We start from the raw sequence: 25148 nt of genomic DNA on the forward strand, positions 1-25148 counted from the left end.
ATCCTATCTTCTAGTGTTATAGTCAGACACTTCTTCCAGGCTCAAAAAGAAGCAAGCAGACAACAAGAAAGCAATTCTTCAGTGATTTTGGCCTTAAAGGTAGGCCACCACATTGAAAGTGTTTCTTTAATATCTCAGGCTTCCAAGAGACAAAGTGACCAAGATAGTGAAAATGTCTTTAGCCAAGATCAAGTTTCTAGAGTGTTACAATTTTATAGTACTTGCTAAATATTGCAAATTAATGTTATCCATTTATTCAAATAAGTTGACTAAAGCCTACATGTTATATACCATGCAATTTGTCACATAACATGCAGTAACAGATCCTGGCTTTCATATAACCTATATACTTGCTACATTGTAAGTAGTCATTAAGGATATTCGTTCTGTGGTGATGATTGTTGCTATATTTATGATTGTCTTATCTGTTGATAGTTCTTGACCCATCACCAGTGAAAATACAACCTGTAGCAGCTCCTCAGTCTCCACAGAATCTGCTACACCAAGCTCCCCCAAACCATTAATGAGTCATTGTTTAAATATTAAAAATCTCTTCATTTTTTACTGCCATTTCGTATTTCCCATAAGTTGTTTTGCCCCAGTAGCCAACACAAACCGTAGTTTCCTTCTCCACTATTCAGCTCTCAAGCCACAAGCTATACCTACCTACTGCCATATAAGGACTTGCCTAGAGGTATCCAACTTCCATGAACATGAAAAGCATGGCAAATATAATTGCAAAACTGAGCATTAAACTTAAATATGTCAATTTTTACACCCAACTCAATTCACATGTGTTTCAGTAACTAAAGGCTCAGTGAACATTGGAGATTGTGGCTAACCAGGAACATATGCTCCATCCAAAACAGGAATCCAATCCTCATCTCCACCCAATTTTTGTTTTGAATGAATGAGGGTTCAGTGTTGATAAATTTCTAGTTTTTTAATATAAGGTGGAAATCTGGACTTCAATGTGAAACCTTCCAATATTTTATATTGGCTCAATTTCTTAAAAAACACATTTTTGTTAAATTTCAGGCTTTGTCAGCAAGAAAGCTCTTGACCATTGTAATGTGAGTCTGGCTTATGTGATGAGGTGAAAAATGATGATTTCATAAATATAAAGGAAAAACTTCAACAAGATAATCCACAAAATACATTTCTAATACTTAAATAGCCTAAGAAATTCTCAACATTTAATAGGTTTGCCCCAAATCTAGAAACACGATTTTCTTAAATATGAATTTTACAAAAATATTCAGCAAGTAAGCATTCTCGAAAATGCTCACTGTGCCTAAATCCTTGCCATAGAGATTAAATTATGTTAAGGTACACAAATAATAATTCATTTATTCATCTGACAAATGCTATGAGTCAAGTATCATGTTTGGCACTAGCAACAAATGGGGTACAAGACCTAATTTTTGTCCTCATGAGGCCTGCAGTCATTGGGTGGCAGAGGTGAGCCAATAAGTAGCCACATTACAGTGTGTTGAATGCTTTAAAATGGGAGAGTGAAGTGTGTTATGGGAAGGTAGAGAAGGAGTACATAACCCAAGCCTGGGAGCAGATGAGGAATGGGTCAGAAGATGTTCCTTATGGAAGTGCCTTAGAGCAAAGGATAAGTATGAACTGGCCAAGGGTGTGTGAAGAATGAGCATGCGTGAGAAGACAGCAACTGGAAAGGGCATAATACTTTTAACAAATCATTGAATGGCAGACTGAAATCAGGCAACTAGAAGAAAGAGGAAAGCAGAGCATGAGTCATACACAGAAGTAACAGCTTCAAAAAGCATGACAATTGGTGAACTTTTGGAAAATGAAATAGCACTAAGACACTCGAGACAAGTAACCATGAGAAATGGAGAGGCTTTTTCCAAACCAATACTCCAGTCAACACATTGTCGAGTTGAGAGTACAGAACAGCAGATTCTTCAGAGATTCCTGAAACCAAGCATACTGCACAGAAAAGAATATCCACGTTTTTGGCAACACCTTGTACAAGTATTAGGAAACACAACATCTTCATTGGAAATGGACCATAATTTACATCGGCAAGGAGGGGACTTTGGGTAATCAACACCATCCCAAAGATACTCACCCTAATAAACCATCATTCATCTTTCATCTCAACTCTCAAGGATCCAAATCTCCCCAGTGGGAACTCACATAACTACTGTGACTGGTTATACATTGTTCTACATTTTCTCTCTTCAGATATTCCTCTTCTCAGCACTTACAGGCAGCACTTGATTTTGGAGGAAAGAAGTGGCAAATGTAAATAAAAGGCACTCATTTTCCGCTTATTTCAATTGGAGAGAATGATGTCAGAAAAGCAAAGATGCTGTGGGTTAGACAAAGAACACTGCAGAGGAGGACTGAGAAGCTAACTGCAGAAGTGTTCTGGTGAGGTAGGAAGGAAAGAAGAAAATAGCTAGCTAAGTCCTGGGGAAGACAGTAAGTGGAGAAGTGCAGAGGAAGTGTAGATGGAGCTGTGACATGTACATGATCTATACACAGTGATGTAGATATCCACCAGGATGTATCCATTAAGAGTCTTTTTATTTATAAAACCCAATTTAAATTGGCTTAAGCAAAATAATTTATTGGTTCACATAACTAAAAGGTCCAAAGTGTATATTGGGCTTCAGACGCAGCAGGAGTTCAGAAGTTCAAATAACATCAGTGAAACCAAGTTTTTCTCTTTTCATCACTCAGCTCTGCCTTGTAGTTTGCTGGCTTCAGTTGCTAGGCACAACATGTTGATTTTTGACGGCTGCAGGTTTTCTCTTGTGGCAGCAAGATGCTTAATTTTGATAGAAAAAAGGTAAGAGACTCTTTCCCAGGATTTGCAACAAATGAATCATTGTGTCTTACTGGCTCTGAGTGGGTGTCATGCACAAACCTAAAGAAATCATTGTGACCAGAGGAAGGTAATACTCAAGTTCTAGCTCAGGATGGAGCTCCATCAGAGCAAATGGGCTGAGAATGAGGGGAGAGGGAGAAGACCCCAGAAAATGGTAAAAGACGTGTCAGGAAGAACACCACATTGGGCATCACTAGGATATACAGCAATTGGACTCTCTACTTAGAATGTATACAAAAATAGAAAGCATTAGAAAGAAGAGAAGTTTGGGGGGTAAATGTCATTTATCTGTACAGGTCTGGAATGGTGAGGCACTATAAAAACAAAATTTCACAGATTTACATCCAAATCAAGACATCAGTCTTTCTTTTGTACGAGCCCTCGAACATTTTCAATTCAAAAACAAAAACAAAAAAAACCCTAACATTAAAGTCTTCCTCTGCAGCTACAACTTGATATTCATTATGCTGTACTGCTATGGGTTAAATGTGTATTGGGAAATTGACCCCTATTGTAACAGTATTAAGAGGGTGGGAAATCCTATTATGGCAATTGAAAGTGGGGCCTTTAAGAGGTGATTAGATTGTGAAGACTGAATGAATTGAACTATTCATGGAGTAATGGGTATGGTTCTGATGACTTTTTAAGGAGAGAGAGTGAACAAGTTGGCTCTCTTGCTCAGCCCTTTCTAGCCATGTGTCACCCTGTGAAGAAAGCCCTCATCAGATGTGTTCACTGGACCTTGGACTTTCTAGCCTCCAAACTGTAAGAAATAAATTTCATTTCTTTACGAATTACCTAGTTTCAGGTATTCTGTTATAAGCAACAGAAGCAAATTAATACACTATAAGAGAGCAAATACAGATTTAGTAGGTAGAAACCAGAGGATTTGTTGAAAAATGGTACATGTAGCAAAGGAGAGAAGTTAAGAATCACTCTAATTTGAAAGATTAGTTGATAATAATGACCTTTGCACAATTCAGAACTAATAAGGTAAGGGATATCCATTAAAGCTAGAGCCCATTAAATTTAAAGCAAAATAAAAATAAAAAAGAAATTGTACTTACCAGTGAATAATAAATATAAAGAACTCACAAGCCCAAGCAGTGGTAAACCCGACAACCTAAATAAAGCCCAAAACATTTTTTTAAATTATGAGTTATAGAAACATTAAGTGGCATGGATAGAGCTTTAAGATTTTCATAGATAGAGATCATATCTTCTAATTTCATGTCCATCAATGTCTTTGTCATTATTTCACAAGGCAGCATATTCCATTATAAAACAACTCTGATGGTTAGAAAGCCCTTCTTAAATGTGAGCTAAAAACTACTGGTTACTTCCATTCTACCTTAGACTTACTTAAGAGAAAACCCTCTTAAAAGAATTAAACCCACTGATCTTTATGTGATCCAACTAATACAGACTATGACAGAAAAATGACTTCCTTTGTTCAGGACACATATCTCCTATTAATGCCCAAAGATCAAAACCCATTACCTTTATTGACAACTTACTCTTACTGAACTCTGTGCTGGGTATTGATTGTTTTATAACCAGCATTCATTTTCACATCCTTGTGTGCTCTCCCTTATATTGCTGAGCTAAAATCCAAGTGGACTTCAATTTCCAGAATCTTTTGCCAATAGGGTTCAAAATTAGATCCCCATCCCTTCCCCCTCCAAGATATCTAGCTCATAATCCCTGAAACCTAGGAATGTTACCTTATATATGACAATAGGGGCTTTTCAGATGTTATTAAATTAAGACTACTGAGATGCGAAGATTATTCTGGATTGTCCAGGCTGACCCTAACTGTAATCATTCATATCCTTAGAAGAGGGAGGCAGAGAGATATTTGGGATAGAAGGAGAAGGCAGTGGTGTAATGGTAGAAACAAGAAGAGGAAGAGGGTGATATGATACTGGGCCATGAACAAGGAATGAGAATATTCTCCAGATGCTGGCAAAGGCAGGAAATGGGTTTGCCCCTAGAACCTCTGGAGCAAGCACGGTCCTGCCAACACTTTGATTTCAGCCCAGTGAAACCCATTTTAGATTTCTGGCCTTCAGAACTACAAACGAATGATGGGTGCTGTTTTAAGCCACCAAGTTTTTGGTAATCTGTTACAGCAGCCAGAGGAAACTAATACACCTTTCCCTGCAAGGGGCTTTTATGTGAAATTTGGAAGATGGAAGAGAATCCAAGGCATTGTGAGTCTTCCAGAGGTAAAGTGCAGGCACAGGGGATTTAGCAGCGGCTTCCAGGAATTCTCTTATGACTCACCTCCTTTCAGGCTGAGTCCATTGGCAGTGGATATTTGTAATTCCTGCAAATTTCTGATTTCCTAAAACCTCCGCTAATTTCAGCTTTCCATGACTTTCTCCACTCCCCCCAATCCCCCACCTCAGCTCCAGCTCTTCCAATTGATTTTAAGGTCCTGAATTAAAACACATCCTGTTTGAAATACCCAGAGTGCTTTCAGTTTTCCTGACCAAACCTTGACTAATAACATCCACACTCTAAATGTCCAGTGGCTTACTTAGAATGAATATAAATAATTTGTTTCCAAAAGACTCGCAAGTTTTACATTTCTATAATTAGAAGTCATGATAGAATTAAATATTTTCCAAAGAAATATGATTAAATGTGCATAAAGAGTAAAATATAACACTTAATATTTACTAATTCCCTCATTCATTCAACAAATATTTATTGAGCACCAACTCTGCGGGAGACACAATACACAACACTAAATACACAATACTAGAAATACAATAACAAGAAAGTTAGATGTGACTCCTACCAACACAGAGTTGATAGTGAGAGGGAAGAAAGACAAATATATAGGCAACTGAATAGAGCATGACGTTCTATGAAAGGCTAAGTGCAGGTGATGCAGAAGTATACAAACATAGCAGAATTAAGTAATACTTCTTGGAGAAAATTACATCTAGGCTAAGATCAAAAGCACAACAAAGAAATGATAAAAGTTTGCAGTGATGGATATGCTAATTAGTCTGATTTGATCATCACACTGTGTATATATGTATCAAAATATTACTCTGTACCCCATAAATATGTACAATTATTACATGTCAATTAAAAATAAAATTATTCTTAAAATGAAAAAAATATGTGTTACTAACGCATTATATAAATGAAAGAAGAAATCATCTTTTTCCCTCCAACTTGCCACATCTGCCATTTGTCCTTACACCTATGGATTCCCTCATGACTCAAGCATCTATTGCTTCTTTTCAAATATAGTTACACATAGAAAATTATACATCAAGCAAAAGAAAACATTATCGAAATGCAATGAATATTTCCTCCAGTTACAAGTTCCTGAAATAGAGATCTAGAAAGCAGGGGCAACCATTTAAAGAGATAGCTTGGCATAAAGCAGGGGACACCCCGAATGTGGAAAATAGCTCCCAAAACTGTCTTTTGCTCTTGCTGCTACTGTTGTTGTAATTGTTTGAATTTTATCATGGGTCAGAACAAGATCTTTAAAATATCAGAATTCTACAATTTACCACAGGTCCTGCCTGGCCCTCCCTATTGTTTAGATATAGTACTTTGCACATCTGCTTTATTTATCAGACCTCCCAAAGCATTTCCTTATGAACGCTAGTGTAAAGGAAAGAGTACACAGACTAAAGTCACGCACACCTGGGTTTAGGTCTCAGTTCGACACTTACTGCATGTGTGATCTTGGACAAAGTACTTAAATTATCCGAGTCTTTCTTCTTTCATCTGTAAATTAAATATAATAAATAGTATCTGCCTTCCATAGAAATAATACCTGTGAAGTGCCCAGCTTGATAACTGGCCTGCTTGCTCTTTCTTTCCTTCTTTCTCTCTTTATTTCTTTCCTTTCTTCCTTCCTTCCCTCCTTTTCTTCTTTTCTTCTTTTCTTCTTTCTTTTAATACAGTGCACATGCAATCATTATGTGCTAGCACCTCAGCTATAAACTAAGATATTTTTTCCAACTTGTATATGAACTTATAATCAGAAAACAAAACAAAACAAAAAAATGTGCATACCTTAATTAGAAAATACTTTATTGCTGAAAAATGCTAACAATCACCTGAGCCTTCAGAGAGTTGTAATCGTTTTGCTGGTGGTTGGCTGCTGACTGATCAGGATGGTGGTTGCTGAGGGTTTGGAGTGGCTGTGGCAATTTCTTAAAATAAGACAACAATAAAGTCTGCTGTATCAAATGATTCCTCATTTCATGAAAGATTTCTCTGGAGCATGTGATGCTGTTTGGTAGCATTTTACCCACAGCACTGCTTCTTTCAAAATTGTAGTCAATCCTCTCAAGCATTGCTACTGCTTTATCAACTACATTTATGTGATATTCTAAGCCCTTTGGCATTTCTACAATGTTCAGAGCATCTTCACCAGGAGTAGATTTCATTTCAAGAAACCACTTTCTTTGCACATCCATAAGAAGCAACTCCTCATCTGTAAAGTCTTACAACGAGATTGCAGAAATTCAGTCACATCTTCAGATTCCACTTCTAATTCTAGTTCTCTTACTATTTCTACCACATCTGTAGTTACTTCCTCTAGTGAAGTGTTGAACCCCTCAAATTTATTCATGAGAGTTGGAATCAACCTCTTCCAAACTCATGTTGATGTCAATATTTTGACCTCTCCTATGAATCATGAATGTTCTTAATGGCATCTATAATGGTGAATGCTTTCCAGGAGGTTTTCAATTTACTTTGCCCAGATTCATCAGAGGAATCTAGCCTTACAAAATATATTTATTATATAAGACTTGAAAGTTGAAAATACTCCTTAATCCATAGGCTCAAAATGAATGTTGCATTAACAGGCATGAAAACAACATTAATTTCCATGTTTATTTTCATCAGAGAACTTGGGTTGACTAGATGCATTGTCAGTGAGCAGTAATATGTTGAAAGGAATCTTTTTCTGAGCAGTAGGTCTCAACAGTGGGCTTAAGATATTCAGTAAACCATGCTGTAAACAGATGTTCTGTCATCCACTTACAGAGCACAGGCAGAGTAGATGTAGCATAATTCTTGCGGGCCGTAGAATTTTTGGAATGGTAAATGAACATTGGCTTCAACTTAAAGTCACCAGCTGCATTAATGCCTAATGAGAGAGTCAGCCTATTCTTCGAAGATTTGAAACCAGGCATCGACTTGTCCTCTCTAGCTATGAAAGTCTTAGACAGCATCTTGTTCCAATTGAAGGCTGTTTCATCTACGCTGAAAATCTGTTGCTTAGTGTAGCCACCTTCATCAGTGATCTTAGCTTAATCTTAGATCTTCTAGATCACTTGCTGCAGCTTCTACATCAGCACTTGCTGCTTCACCTTGCACTTGTATGCTATGGAGACAGCTTCTTTCCTTAAACCTCATGAACTAACCTCTGCTAGCTGCACATATTTACTCCACAGCTCCCTCACCTCTCCCAGCCTTTATAGAATTGAACAGAGTTAGGCCTTGCTTTGGATTAGGCTTCAGCTTCAGGGGATGTTGTGGCTGGTTTGGTCTTCTAACCAGACCCCTTCATATCAGCAATAAGGCTGTTTCGCTTTTTTATTATATGTGTGGTCACTGGCACAGCACTTTTAATTTCCTTCAAGAAGTTTTCCTTTGCATTCACAACTTGGCTAACTGTTTGGCACAAGAGGTTTAGCTTTTGGCCATTCTTGGCAGGCCTTCCTCGCTAAGCTTAATCATTTCTAACTTTTGACTTAAAGTGAGAGACATGTGACTCTTCCTTTCACTTGAACACTCAGAGGCCACTGTAAGGTTATTAATTGGCCTAATTCCAATATTCTTGTGTCTCAATGAATAGGGAGGCCCAAGGAGAGAGAGAAAGTGGGTCAGTGGAGCAGTCGGAACACACAACATTTATGGATTGAGTCTGCAGTCTTATATGGGAGTGATTTGTGGTACCTCAAAACAATTACAATAGTAACATCAAATATCATTGATCACAGTTCACCATAACAAATATTATAATAATAACAAAATAGTTTGAAATATTGCAAGAATTACCCAAAATGTGACACAGAGACATGAAGTGAGCACAGGCTGTTGAAAAAGCTGCACCAATAGACTTCCTCGGTACAGGGTTGCCACAAACCTCCAACATGTAAAAAACGCAGTACCTGCAAAGCACAATAAAGGGAACTGCAAAAAAATGAGCAAGACCTGTATTAAGTCAAGCTCCAAATAATGATTGCTTTGTATGAAAGCAATCGAAAAAATTGTCTATATCATACAAAATAAAAATGAGAGTTTATTTTTAAAGAAAAACATTTTAAGTGATATTAGTTATTTCATTCTTATTGTCTACTTGGAATGAAAATAACTACTCTCAAACCATCTGATGGATTGATCCCAGAACAAGCAGTAGGAGCTAATTCAATCAAGCTTCAAAAAAATTCAAGGAACAAAGTTAATATGTCTAATAAAGGAAACACGGATCCCTGAAGGAAAGAAGAGGAAAGAGGAAAAGGAAGAGGAAGTGAAGGAGGAGGACGACGACAGTAAATCGAGTCTGTGCGCTCATTTACTTTGTGACATTGAAGAAGACATTTGCTGCTCACATTTCAGGGTCTGAAAAGTAGAACTTAACATGGATGAGTCATCAAGAAATGTGTAGCATATTCTGGAATTTTGTTGATACTATAAAAATGACATCATGTGCATTTTCATAATCTGCCTTGTTTCAGAAACACTTTTCTTTATCACTCACTAGATTATGAGAACCCAGAGAACAAGAACCACCCTTTTGTCAATTTTGTGCCCTGGCAAACTTCCTCAAATCCTGTTTTCAACAATGCATATGTATGTAAAATGAAATGAAATCAAAATCCAGAGACACTTGCATGACTCTGAGCACACCATCATTGGGTGACATAAAATTGGGTCAATTGTCCATGTATTTAAAGCTTAATAATATAACAAAAATAAATTGTAAACACCATAGCTCTTCAGTATTATGATAATTTCTCTCCAGTGTAAGCTAGAGAAAATAGCAACCTGTTGAATTCTTCAGAAGCAAGTGTTTCTACTCAAGCTAGTGTGAAACATTCATCTCCTGAAATCAACTAGAAAGCCTGGAGGAACAATTGGCACCCTTTTCCCCATATCAGCATCATTAAATCTTTCAGATTCAGGAAAAGAGATATATGTGCCTGGTTTTCAGACAACTTTGACACTTGAGTCTACCAAAAGATACAAATTATTTTTAAAATACATGATATTTTTAGGGCAGTGAAACTACTCTGTATGATACTGCAGTGGTGGATATATGTCATATATCTGTCCAAACACATAGAATGTACAACACTAATAGTGAACCCTCATGTATACTATAAACTCTAAGTGACAATGGTGTCAATGTAGGTTCATCAGTTGTAACAAATGTACCACTCTGGTGGGGGATGTTGTCAGTGGGGGAGGTTGTACATGAAGAAACAAGGGGCATATGGGAAATCTTCTGCTCAATTTTGCTGTGACTTTAAAACTGCTCTAAAAAAATAAAATCTATTGAAAAAATATATGGGAACATAGCTCTAGTCAAATTGTATGGTTAGGGTTTTTTGTTTGTCTATGTGACTGTCTCCTTCCCTATAGCAGGAATCCCTTGAGAGCAGAGATATTGATATATTCATCTTTGCTTTTGGAAATCCTAGCATGGTGCCTAGCATATAGAAGATATTCAATATATATATTAGATGAATGGATAGGTAGGAAGATGAATGGATAAGTAGATATTCATGAATAAGCTGGGCAGTGAGAGGTACTTAAGAAATGTCCTGTAAATAAGAGAAATGACTTATGTTCCTAAGTTCCCAAGCAAACTTTCTTGCCAAAAGGCATGGAAATTCCTAAAGGATTTTTTTTATTAAAGGATGGAAGGTGTTTTCTGATGTTCAAGCTAACCCACAGAATGCCTTTGAGTCAGAGTATGAACTTAAATACCAGGACTTAAAGCACCAAGGTAAGAGGACTAGAATACAGTGAGAGTGTACAGTCTGTTCAAATGAAAGAAAAAGTAGAAGAGCAGTTCTATCAAACTTAAGTGCAAAGTAATGCAATTAAAATTCCAAAGTATAAATAAAAATCTTAGAACCTCTAATTTTGGGCTCCAAAACCACCCAAACTGCCTTCATCAGAAATCTTCAATCCCTTGCCTCTTATGAGAAAAGCACTAAGGCTTAGCAATTGTCCTTATGCAAGAGATACGTGGTTTAGTTTTCATATCTTAAAAGATATAATCTTATTTCAATTTGGAAACATTCTTCCTAGAAAAATTAAGTTAGCAAGAAACTAAATATTCAATATCTCATGTGAAAAGAGAACACATATAAATACATAGGCCTTTTAGATATCATTGATTGAAATAGGGACAATATCAAACTCTAGGCTTTTTTAAGAACAAAATTATCAAATTTTACTAAAGGAGTGACTGTGTGGGTCTTCACATACACGTGTTTAAATATTCACTGTCACATCGTCACCACCCCTAACCAGGGCATATGTGTCACTGAGATTCATCCTGCTTAATCTTGCTAACTAATTATGGTTACATACCAGAGACAATGAAGGAAGAAAATTGCTCTAAAGAGCTAATCAAAATATAAAAGCCACATGTCATTAAAAATGCAAAATTGACACATAAAAAGCTATTCTTAGAATGGAAAAAAAAATCATCCTAAACATAGTAACTTGCTTCATATCTCAAACAAATACTACCATGACCATAGGAATGTCAGTAAAGAGATGTCTGTGACTGTAACAGTAAAAGCAAAACCGTGCTTTTCTTTCTCAGATGTAATGAATTGTGGATTAATCTGTGAGATAACTATTTGAATGGATGTATTTCTTATCAACCCTGAATGGAATTTTCTTCCTTGAGAATACTGCTTTTCCTTCCAGAAACTTTTTCAGGAGCTCATCTTAGTTTGTTTGTTAGTTACAGAGACAAATTTTTAAGAATTATTTTTCCTAATATGGAGTGTAATCACTTTTCTTTTTATTTCAGTGGTTGAAATATGTCTTCCTGTTGGTAAAAGTGGCTTAGGAAAATGACTGACCTTTTCAAACAAAATTTGTAATTTTAGAAATGTAAAACTTAACATTCTTTAGTAATCTGATATTAAAATACATTTTAGGTTGATCTATAAAATGCTATGATTTCAACTATTCTTTTTTGAACGTGCAATAGAGAAACATTAACAATGCGTGTGGTTTAGAAAAATTCATTTATATAACCGTTTGCCATGTCATGATGTATTTTAAACAAAAGAGGTACAGACAAAGGTATTGATTTTAGGGACTTAACTAAATAAACAGTATGTAAATTGTGTCTTTTTCTATAAAATTAGATCAGGACACACATATTACACTGCCTTTTTCTATAAGAATGACAGCTATTGAATTTGGCAGACATTGGAATTTGGTTAAAGAGTTACAGACCTTTGATCTTTGGATTACAATTAAATGAAACCATAGTAAAAGGACAGTCGTGGGCCAGCCAATTTCTCAAGCACACTGCAGCAGCCAGGAGGCGTTATCGCTTTAGTGCTGTCAAGAAATTGACTCTGCGTTCGGTTTTGTCTGTAAGTCTCATGCCTTCTGGTAGATGACGAGGCTGGTGGTGATGCCCTCATTAGAATGCACAGTAATACATTGAGAACGTACTTTGGTGTTTTTCCCTTTTAGTTTCAACTCTGCATCCATGCTGATCTATTATACTTCCAAGTAATGGTATAATACCATAGGAAGTACTTAGCTCATTTAGATATATTTTTTTCAAAATCCTGTGTGGGGTTATTTTTACAGAGTAGAAAGACAAACTAAATCTCAGATTTAAATTCATTGGAGTTTCAAGGAAAACAAATGCAGGGAAGGAGCTTAAGGTTAATGTTGCTCTAGTTACTTCCTAATTTGTGAGAATTTTTGTTTCATTTTTTTCCTTTCTTTTCCCTTTTTTTTTTTTTTTTTTTTGATAACACTTTCTTAATCAACCTGGCCACTAATAAATTTGACTTTCACAGTCATTCCCAAGGGAACTATTCCCTTCAAGTCTTTGCTTTTTAAGCTAAATTTTGCAAGTTACAAATAATGCCATTACACTGCAATGACAACATTTGACCACCATTTTTAAAAAGAGAGTTATTGATAACCTTTGGAATAAGAGGAATGCTTGGTCCCCAAGTTCCTTATGAATGCACAGTCTTCTCATATAATTATTACTAATTCTAACAAGAAGCACCCTAATAAACTTACAATAAACAGTGACTTAGCGAGTTTTCTTAATCTAAAATTATATATCCATAGCAACAAATAGGCAAGTTAGATCTCTCTTAGGTCTTTTTATCCAGCCCATCAGGTCTGTGTTCTTTTTTTTTTAAATCTTCTTTGTTATGTCATTCCGCAGACAGAGCTCAGGCTGTTTCCTGTCACCCACTGGAGCAAACTGCTCAACAGAAAGCACAGTTGGACAGCCCTTAATTAGTGCTACTTGGGATAGTCAGTGTGTGAGCCTGTGTCAGCATCTCACTTAAACAGGAATAGAGCAGTGAGGATCAGCTGACAGTTTGAAATGCAAGACACCAGGTCTTTCACTTCTACCTACAGTCATACAATGCATGCTGCATGCCCGCAAATGTTATGAGAAATGTTGGAAATAATGTACTTTATGTAAATTAGAGTCAAATTATTCCATCACATTTTATATGGTGTTTATTTCTTTAACTTATCCAGGTATGTGCTCCCCAATCAAAATCTAATGGGAAAAAATAAATAAAATGGATCTTGAAACCACTTTTCTGATGGTTAATTTTTTTATAATTCATTAGACTGGACCTAGCATAATTTTTAATGTTTCCAAAAGAACAAAGAATAGCACTTTATAATTTGCTAAAAGGAGCAGTGGAATGCGTTTTATTTAAACTGAAGTGAATTTGTATTTTATTTTGCATTGGCATTAAATGGGCTAAAATGATCACTGATTATTATGATATTAAAACCGTAACTTAGAAATAGAAACAAAATCATATCCAGGTAGGCTACATACTAACATATTTCTTAGCCAAAATCTGAGTAGGGGAGATGCCTTACAAACTTAAACTTTCCATATGTCATGAAGATAAAGAAAGATTTACAGCTTCGTAAATCTTTTGCAGGATGAAAACCTGAACACAGAACTCTATCGTCTACTTGTACCCCTAAAGTTAAAGTGACCAGCTACTGTGATATCATATTACAATTCCACCTCAATAGCCAAGACTGAAATTAGATGCAGAGTTTGGTTCCACTCTGAGATGTGGGATTTTCTTTGTTATAGGGCAGACATTGTTTAGTCTGGGTGAAAAAGGAATCAATGTATTCTAAACCTGTAACTTACTATACACATACCCTCCCCCAAACGTGTTTTAAATTAATATTTTTCTGGTGGCTAATAGAGTCCCATTAGGTTAAATGTGAAGGGAACCTGCAATGTGTGTTTTGAGAGCGTAAACAGCCACCACTTCTTTCTTCTTCTTCATCTTTTTCATTTATCTGGAAGTAGCTACTGTACTTTATATGGTAGACATTTTTAGAAACTGTCTTTGCTTTTTGTTGTTGCAGTTCAGAGCCAGGGTGGCGTTTCAGGGCTGGTGGCAATACAGCTTTCTTTATAAGGATGAATGAAGATGAAAAGCAAGACAAATAGAAGCGAATGAGACCCTGCTTCATGTGATTCATGATGGCCTGCCGTAAGCCTGTTAGCCTCTGCCTGGCTCTCCTCTCGGAGAGAGTAATGGATAGTTACCATGTGGATAGCGACATTGTCAAACCATCACGAATGGCTGATTATCGTGCTAAATATTGATCTCTGCTTCACATGTGTCAAAATTCTTTCTTCCCTTAATTAGAACTTCCCTAAGCACCATACAGGAACAAACTGAATAAATCAGATCTCTGTGAAAGGGAGTGTGGTACTAGAATATAATTGTGACCTCTTGTCTTCTCCTTTTCTCTTGAGCTCTGAGATGACTTCGGCTGTCTCTCCTGCCCTTCCCAGTACATGTGATCATCGTGCTCATTTTTCCCAATCTAACCATAGGAAGATTTCTCCAAGCCCTGCTTTTCATCATTCTGAACCACTAGGGTAGTAGTCAGACGGCAGTGAGACTTAAAGTGCCAGAAGGTGCCTTTTTCTATTTGTTTGTTTCATGGTACACCGCACCAGGCAATGACCTGTGGCAATAATGTCATACAATACGGAGACAGGTTCACCCAATCAAAGGGAGGTTTAAAATTAATACAGATCCCTTCATTTCTTCATGTGAGATCTGGGAAGGGCAATTTCAGGGTGCCATAGGCTTCCTGGTTATCAGTCACACTCGCTTGAAAAATATTTTAAAGAAATTTTTGCTATGGAGATGATCTCTTTTTAGCTCCAAATTTCACCATCAACTAAAGCAGGGTAAAGCTCCCTACTAGTTTGATATTACCATTCAGTCAAGTTCCATATTTTGTACTCTAGCAGTAATGTAGTTTAATGAAAGTTTGTGATATATGGTTTCAATTTGCACAACAAACTGAGCACTTAACTCATTTATCTTCGTTTACCTGTAATACGTTGTTATTTTTTAATCACGACACCATGGTATATTTGCCTTTAGTTTGATGTGCTTGATAAAATCAATATTTCATTAAAAGATTTTCAAAAATTGTTTGTTTCAAACTCAGAGCCAGACCAATTTGGCAGCCAGTTTCTTAGACGCAACATCCTTCCTGACTCTGCACGTAAATGTCTACCACCCCTACAAATACCTTGTGTGGGGGAGGTGGGTCTGCACTTACCTCCCTGGTAAATTCACAAGGTCCTTACTCATAATGTGTGGTTCAGAGGGGCTATAAATAGCAAATTCCAATTTTGACCTTTTCATGATAAATCTGGAAGGGGATGACGAAGGGAAGGTTATTAAGCTTCCCTACTCTCTTTTCAAACAATTCAGGCATGATTATCTGTCCCAATATAGAGAAAGTTCCATGCATGCTGCATGAATTCAGGTCTCTTCCCATAGCTGCCCAAGTCACCTGGCTACATAACACTACAGGTGATCTGTGTCAGTGGTAATGATCAGGTTAGCAAAGCACAGAGAACTAAATTTTAAATTGGTCTGAAAAGCCTTGGACTGCAATGGAGAGGTACCAGCACATTTCAAACACCCTGGTGCACAATCATGACACTGAATGCTTGTTTTAATGTGCCATGGTTTGCAAGTAGAGCTACTTACATGAGAAATGTTAACTAATGGCAACCGTCAACTTTTTCTTCCCTAGCTTAGGGATGTAGGAAGAAAAATGATCATTGGGCTGCCTGGTTAAAACACACATTACCCATTTTCTTGAAGCTATTCAGCTCACAGAAATAACACTTTTGTGTGTTTTCGCCTCCATGTTACACATAAAATATATATTTATCACTATAAATCAATATCTAGCTATCTTCACAGGCTACATTTATGCCCTTTGCAGATAAATGTGCAATATGATAACTGAAACCACTATAACATCTCTGAATAGATATTTAGCTATTACATAAATACAAGAAATGTGTTTAACATAAGCTTACATTTGTGGATTTAAATAATTTTTTTCTATAAGAAAATAAACAGAGAAAATGATCATTGATATAACTGTACACAATTATTGAATTATGCTCGTTGTCCTTTAAGATAACATAAATGTTATAAATATCAAAAAATGGATGACCAGGATGAGTACATCAACAACTACATGTAGAGCTTTCCATCAAAAACAATTATAGGTTGCAATGACCAAATTGCTCTCTCCTTCCTTAGTAATTAGATGGAGCAGGATTTGGAAGGGCAGGTGTGCGTAGTGCTTTATTAGCCCATAGCATCTAAGGATTCCTAGCTTTTCTTTATCATCACAACTGTGTATCACCCAAAATCTGGAATAAATTAGTCATTCTTCCATCTGTAAGAAACATTCATGACAATTCACAGCAAAGGTAGATATGATCAATAAAAAGCCTACTAGTCTTTAGTACTTATGTCCTACCCATGAATCTGAACCAAAAGAAGTAATAAATAAGTGGCACATATGAATAGTACCTTTAAATAAGCAAGTGAGCCTTCTTCAGCAACAAGCAACATTCTCTGGATATCACAAATAATAACTGGTTTTGCAGCAATGCAGCACAGAAACACGAGGGTATAAGATATACTGTACTTTAAGCTCTGTTTGATGAATCTGAGCACAGTTCCTGGGGGATAGATTACTTTAAACCATGCTCTTTTACTTTCTAATCCTGACTTGATTTGATTTGTACTTTAATACAGCTGCCTGGCAATTCAACAGCAAATAGAGACTATTTATGTAATCAGATTGTAAGTAGTGGGACAAGAAGAAACTCTCTAGAACCTTTTTGGAAAATAGTTTGTTGTACTTTTTATTTATTGAACAGCAGGGCTCCAGGCTTTCCAGTGCTCATTATAATTGGTTTTCTGCTTGAACTTTCAAAAACTGTCATGTCAATACTCAAACAGAATTTTTTTGCTTACTATATGGCTATAGGCTCTATTTTCTCATGTGCAACTTGACAAAGTTCTTGTAATACCTTAGAGGCAAAGTTCTAGAGTTTCTTTTGCTGTTTAAGAAAACTGGGCATTGGAAGTCGTTAGTGTATTGCACATTCGTGTTCACCTTTTGCAATTAAATGCCTTAAACTAAGATATTGTTTGCTTTAAAACTACTCCTGCTTATTCATAGGACTATATTGTTCTGTGGGAGGAGTTTCTCTGTTTTTTTTCTACCAGCCAACAATATACTCTTAATTTCACTACTTTGAGGCACCCCCACTTGTAAGTAATGTGGTTTCTCCACCAATATGTTCATCACCACACTTCACATTCCAGTTACCATTTGATAATTTCCCCAGAAGTGCAAATGTGAATTTTAGGTTCCCTAAACCTTTCCTTTCAGAAGTCCTAAAAGTCCACTTAGGCACAACAAGAACCTCAAGTGAATTTTAGGCAAAGTAAAACATTTGTCCAAATTAGAAATGAATTTTCAAACTCCAGCTCTAGAAATAGCTTCTTTTGAGCAGCATGAATATTTATATTTTCAAAGAGGTTAGCCCTATCATATTCTTCTTTTAAGTAGAGAATGATCACTTTTACATTGTAAGAGTATTTATAATAATTCTCTATGTGGCCAGAACAGAGATAATTTCAAGACAAAAGATTTATGCTGGAAATTAGCACTCTATATTTCATTTTACTTCCTATTCTTTTTCATTTCTACCTGCTTAAAGCAATCATCTGTTCAGAACTATGCAACGAGTGGGTATCTTCTCTTCATGTTAAAAATACAGCACTGAAAATAAGTAAAAGAAAACCACTGAATAACATAAAATTTCAGTAACAACTATTAAGGTATAAAAAAAGCTTTTGCTTCAACCAGACAATAAAGCACATAGATTCTATAGAGTTTCATATAGAAGTTTGCCCCTTCAATGTTATTGTTGATAATTTGGTGGTCTTCTTTAAAGACTGTTAGAGACATTGTGGTATTAAAGTAAAACTTTGCACTTGGTTTGGTTTCATTTCAATATCACCCTAATTTTGCTGTGGTGGAGGTGAAACGTGTGATAATGAAGTTAAAACCATTTTTCTCTCAAAACCAGGTTCAGTATTTTCAAATTCCAAGTGTTCACTTACAAAGCAGCCATCCACAAGCACAAGCTTGACTTTAAATTCAATCAGAGAAATGCATCTGCATGGAAAAATATGCATCATTGAAATGCTGTAGCTGCTGATCAAATTTGCAACCATACCCTCAAGAACGATCTGTATGAAACTGGCTAGATGATACAAGCTGCAGGTTACCTTTTGAACACATCTGTGCTCTTTTAACACTTACACAGGAAAAAAAAATGGGCACCTCTGGAACTAGGTGGATCCTTCAGCAGTATGGAATATATAGGTTCTGTCTATTACCATGTATTTAGAACTTTTCATATTCAGCATCCAGAAAGACATTTCCAAAACATTGGTGGGAATAAGAATGTAACTAAGAATAAAAGGATAGTTCAACATAATGAGACTGTGACTAGTAATAAAAATTTTTTTTTAATTGGAAAAATACCTGATAATGCTGACTTGAAACAATAATAGATGCAGAGTCCAGCTCTTGCTGGACTCTATTATTTATTTCAAATATTTAACTGGAGTAGATTTGTATATTTATACAATCATATCTGTGAGGGTAGTCATATTTAACCATAGTATGACTTGCAGCTTGATCCTGGAAATATAAGTTTGCTGTGCAATAGTACAGGTTTAAGGTGACCATTGGAATCAAATAAAAATATGAAATCCATTAAATTCTTGGGGTAAAAACTCATTCTCTGGGTCTCAAACAGGAAATTGTTTGTGTGTGGCAGCTTTTTGCTTTTGTAATTTTATGTCTATGCTGTTCCTTGTGTGAGTAAATATATAATTTCTGTTATGTGCAAACTAAAAAAAAATCTACCTAAATTTTATGGAAAAAACATGTTGAAAGATAGATATACATATTTATACCTATACATGCATTTATATATATATTATATGTAAACTAACAACCCTTTTTGCTGATTATAAGAAAAGAATTCATTTTGTTTTCTTTCTGGAATATGCTTGTCTTTTAAGAAACTGTGTTATAGTATTATCTATTGTTTTATCAGATCGAGGGTATGAACTAGTGTGTGTGTTTCATCACACAGAACAACTGACTGAGATTTGCTGCCCGTATAAACTAAACTCAAAAGACAGATCTGATTCTGTGGCTTTAGCTCCCAAAACTGCATCAAGCCTACTCTTTTAGTCAACTTGGAAATTTATATACTATACACTAACCCTCCTTTAATATCCTCTCTCTCTTTCCTCTGGGCATTTATTGCTGTTCTTTCTAGTTCAGTAACCAGTGAGCAGAAGGTTCATTAAAACTAATTGAATTGGAAACTTGTCTGCCCTGGGAAACGTTAACTCTTTGTTGTTATCTGTAGGAAATTCCTTTTGTTATGTTCCTTTGAATTGAATTATTGGATCTTTATGTTACAAACACTGTGTTAAAAGCGATTTTCATCTTTTTGATGGCCTAGACAGCAAGTTTCAGGAAAATGTCCTCATATCAAATTGGATTTTACCTACATAAAGCAGTATTTTATTCAATGACGTAAACAGCACTATTATATGCTGTTCAAAAATTGGAGCAGTGTTGCCCTGTTAGCTTTTGTAGTTCTTCTAGTCACTGCTACACTGACTGGAAATGAAAAAAAAAAAAACAGAGGTTTTTATTATGGCTCATTCTCACTTGGTAAAACAAATAACACAACTGTAGGTTAGCAAGTCAATGTTAGTGGAATATGGATTATCAAAGAAAATTAATCCCACAATTGCTGCCATTCTACCCATTTGAACAAATGTCAAAATGAAAAGATTATAATTATTCTTAATGATACAGGGAACCTCGCTTTAACTTGTCATTTATAATCATTTGGAAATTGTGCTGAAAAAATACATTTGAAATAAGAGTTTAGGAGGCTGTGTGTGTTCTGGAATTGTTTAGAGCAGGGAAATATTGACAAAATTGGGAACATTTGATAATAGTCACTGTGGTAGATTTTTGTCAGCTTTAAAAATCAATTGAAAATAACAGGCAACCCACTGTTGCTAATAAAGGTAAATATTTATGACTGATTTGACTGTGCTTCAATACCAGTCAATCACTTTCTAAAGGATCTTTGCAATTCATTAACCTCTTTTTACTGGTCTTGTCCCTGTTGGTATTAGCTATTAAAAAAGAATAAGGGAGGGGGTTTTGATTTCTCTGTTCTCATCATTCATAGCTTATTTGTTCTCTCCCTCCATTCCCATACATTGCCACTAAATTGATTGTCCGTTTAGTCACATGAATGATAAAGTAGCGGTGCCAGCAAGACTGAAAGCCTCCATCCATTTCTGAGGAAGGTGAGTTCCTCAGCTTCAACCACAACCCAAAACAAACCTACTCCTCGTAGCGTCTTATATCACTAGTAATTCTTGTTGTGATAGAACCCATGCAACTGTCTGACTTCCCTTTTAAACTTCTCCCTGGGTGAATGTTAAGAAAATAGATATTTATTATTACTCTCTCAAAATTGTCTGTCCTTCTGTGCTTTCAGTCTAGCCATAATCTTTATGTACAAAAAGCCAACAGCTGCAAGTTTTTATTCCAACAACATTGAAAACAATGCTTAATATGTATTTTGAAAAATAAAAGATGTTACAAAATTTCACTCTTTCACTAATCAGCACACTCAGAGGTAAATCTTTCATGCAGTGAGAGACATCTTCTTCTATTAAAAGAGCTTTTCAGAGCCCTTCCATGACACAGTATCAGATTTCTGAGATCTGTGTTTAAAAACAATAGCATGACATCTCACTGGTGTTTCTTTTTTACTTCTTAAAATATTCATAAAATCATAACCATCTAAAATTATCTGTAGCAACTGTGTTTCCTTACAGAGGTATTCTGTGATGTATTACAGTGGTACTTTAAGTTGCTTTAATTGCCGTTGTAAGTACATATTTTGTCACTGAATAACAGACTGAACAGACGTGTAAAACCTGCATAAGTTATCAGTATGTGTAAGTTAAAGCCACCTCTAGGCGGCCTTAAATTATAATCCTCTATGGAGATAGATTTTTTTTTTTAACTCTTTCAATGGTACATGTGTCTTATCTCCCTCCTATTCTCATGGTACTTTGTTTATAAAAAAAGCTAACTTTATTGAGCTATAAAGGTATATTGTGCAGCAGTCTTTGTACTTTATTTTAAGGAAACTTTAACAGAAATTATCTGATTTGGTTCTCTCAGTGACTTATGGGTAGAGCCTATTATAACTGCCATTTCTCAGATGAGGAAACTGAGGCTACTAGAGATTAAATAATTTGTCCAAGATCACATGCATGTTAATCAGTAAAAATTGAATTTGCACAAGTCTGAAGTCAGAGCTCATGTTCTCAATGCTATACCTCACCTCTCTTATGTCATTCAGCAAGGTCCATCCTGCACAGGAAGTACTTGTGGATTTGCCTGTCTATTCCCCCATCCCAGATTACAATATCCCACATGGGCTGGGATAGGGTATTCCCCTTTGAACCCCAACTATACCTTAGCTTAACACTTTGCATATACTGGGTACTTCTGAATTGCCAGAGCATGCGATTCTAACTGTTTAGATTTCTAATTGTAAATTCTAATTGTTTAGATTTCTTGGGTTTCTTCCTTTGTAAGGGCTCCAGGAACAATACAATGAAGAACAATGTTACAGAAGCTAGTTTCAGAGAAACACACACACACACTAAACTGTACACAAGAGAGAGTAATGAGAATGGTACAGCCAGCAAGAAAGAAATATCAGCAATTCAAAGCAATTTGAAGCCCTGTCCCTGAACCTACCCCAGTTCCCTTCATATTAAGAGTTCTGGGTGTGGCCCATGGCATAAGATCTGATCTAAAAGTACCACTGTCTGTTCTTTAAAAAAAAAAAAAATTCTAAGTTATTGATTTCATCCATACTGTCATCTTGACCTACCATACAAACCAAGATTTCTGAGAGCCTCTTCAGTAGCCTTTCTACAGAGAGTCGGCACATGGGAGTTAATTACACATGGAACATATTCAGTTTTTCTAATCTTAGGGGGTAGAATTCAGTCCTTGGCAGTTCCATGTTTAGAAACCTGCTTTCCATGGATTGGCATTTAAGTTCACCTCAGTAGAGAAAACTAATCTGTTGTTTTCAATAATGGGTGGACATAAGACATTGTCTTTCATGCTTCCAGTAGAGTACTTCAAGTTCTTATGTGCAGCAGCTAAGCCACAGCATTAGACCTAGTATGGGCTCCATATGCATTTTAAGATACCAGAGAAGAAGAAGATGACTTCAGGGAGAGTGATATATATATATCAGTAACACAAGCATATCCCACTAATAGCAAGAATGGGAAGAGGGAAGCTTCCTTCCTCATAGACAATGGATCTAAAGCATGATAACAGACCTAAAATCCATGGCCTTTATTTGACAGGTTTAAAAAAATTTTTTTTCTCACTGTATGCACATAGTAAAGAAATACCAGCAATTCGAACCAATTTGAAGCCCTCTCCATGAACCTACTCTAACTACCTTCATACTGGGAGTATTTTTTATGACAGTTTTATTCCTTCTGTAAAAAAGAAATATTACTTCCTTGGAGATGGGTTCTGAAAATAGGTACCAGATTACTCAAGGGATGCAAATAACAGATGTGGGCACAGCAAGGAGAAAAAAGTGCTCCTATGGAGTCACATCTTCTAAACCATGATGGTTGGGGAAAGAAAAGTGCAGTAAGAGGAAAAACAGCAAAGGTAAAAGATCTGAGTGTTCTGGCTCTCAATTAAATAGTATAATGTTAACCAACAGTTTATACACTGTTTTCTTTAAAAAAACAAAACAATTAAAATGAGTAGAAAATAAGTATTAAATTATAAAGGAACACATACTAGACTGATAATTTAATATTTCCTTTAGAGTTCAATTATTATTTCCCATTATTGTAAGAACACATTTTTAATTATTCACAGAAAATATTTTAATATTTATTTTAAGAAAATTAAAAATATTTGAACTCTAAGAGAAGGTGTAATAAGTTTCCAAAAGTTATACTAATATTTTATTTATTTTTGCACTAAAATATTTTGTTGGGAAATATATCCATAGGTGCATCATTTATCAAAGAGTAACCATTTTTCCCACACTAGAAATCTATCGTGAATCTCTTTGATAAATCTGACAAAATAAACTTGAGAAAAGCAATTCAGCAGGCAGCCAAATCTTTGCATTAGGACAAAGGACAAGGGGAAAGGAAGCCCAAAACAGTGACACAAATATGTTCATGATAAAAGATTTTATTGAGGTTTCCTATTCATAGGATTTCCTGTGCTCATGGTTGTACAGAAAAGCTGGAGTTCATTTGGCAAGTGGAAGCCTCCTGGGAACCGTTTTGCATCAAGCAGGATTACAAAAAATGTTGAGGTCACAGTAATAACTGCCTTAAGCAAGATGTATAACACTTCAAGATTCCTGGGCCAGATGTCTCTGCCTTCCAGTCTATTCACCCTTGCATGCTGGCCTGAGAAGACATACTCACATGCCTATGCCAAGAAGCAAGTAACCTTGATCTTCACATGTTTCCATGTTACACTTGTCTTCATGGTCTACAGTATGTGAATCACTGAAGTCTCATTAATGTTGGCTTGCAAACTGTTTATGTAATTAGCCCTTCTTTTTAGATGCTATGCTCTTTAAGTAGATGACAATTTTTATTTTGTAGTTTGAAATTGTTTTCAAAATAGCGGCAAATAACTCTTAGATTCCAAAAGCTTTTTGCTAAGACATTTAAAAAATAAGTGATAGGAGGTGATTTATATATTTAAAGATATTTAAATTCTCTTAAAACACGTTTTCATGGACACTTGAAAATCTGAAAATGATAGGTGGTACCAAATTGCAATTTTTGTGACCCACATCTGAAACCAACTAATTATGATTAACCCAACATCAGTAAATAACTTTGATGCCTTATACTGAAATCACCAAGAGGATTTAAAAGTGATTTAGGGAAGTCATCTAACCTCTTTAGATCTTAGTTTTCTCATCTGAAAATTAAAAAGTTGAATGATTTGATCTCTTTCAATCCCCAACAATCTTGAACATTTTGACATAAATTTCCACAGGGAGAGGAGGAGGATGACTTGACCTACCAAATGGGCAAGTAAAAAGGGAAGATAGGAAAGGTCACAGATGACAAAATTCATAATTTGGTGCTAAGACTTGGCCTGGTAAGTAGTGCCGAGAACTGGTAAGTGTTCTGAGCTTATCTTCAAGATTAGGAGACTGAGTCAATCAAAAGGATTAATTTTTGTAAGTTTGAAGGCCCCTAAGGAGGGCAGGAAACTCAACCCACTGATCTTGAGATCCCCTGTTGCCCTGGGATGGTATCTGTTTCAGATGAGGGACCAACTCTGACCTTTTGTGGAGGAATCTTCCCTGCATGCTTCTTTCCTATATCCAGACCTTCGAATTTCAGGAGAAAAAGGACCTGGAGCCTCAAATGGGCAATCTTGAGAGCTCAGCCACCAGTTTCTGCAGCAGGAAGCAACCTCTCACACACAGTCAGCCCCTCGTTTATAC

Source organism: Cynocephalus volans, chromosome 1 (genome assembly GCF_027409185.1).
Source record: "Cynocephalus volans isolate mCynVol1 chromosome 1, mCynVol1.pri, whole genome shotgun sequence".
Lineage (NCBI taxonomy): Eukaryota > Metazoa > Chordata > Mammalia > Dermoptera > Cynocephalidae > Cynocephalus > Cynocephalus volans.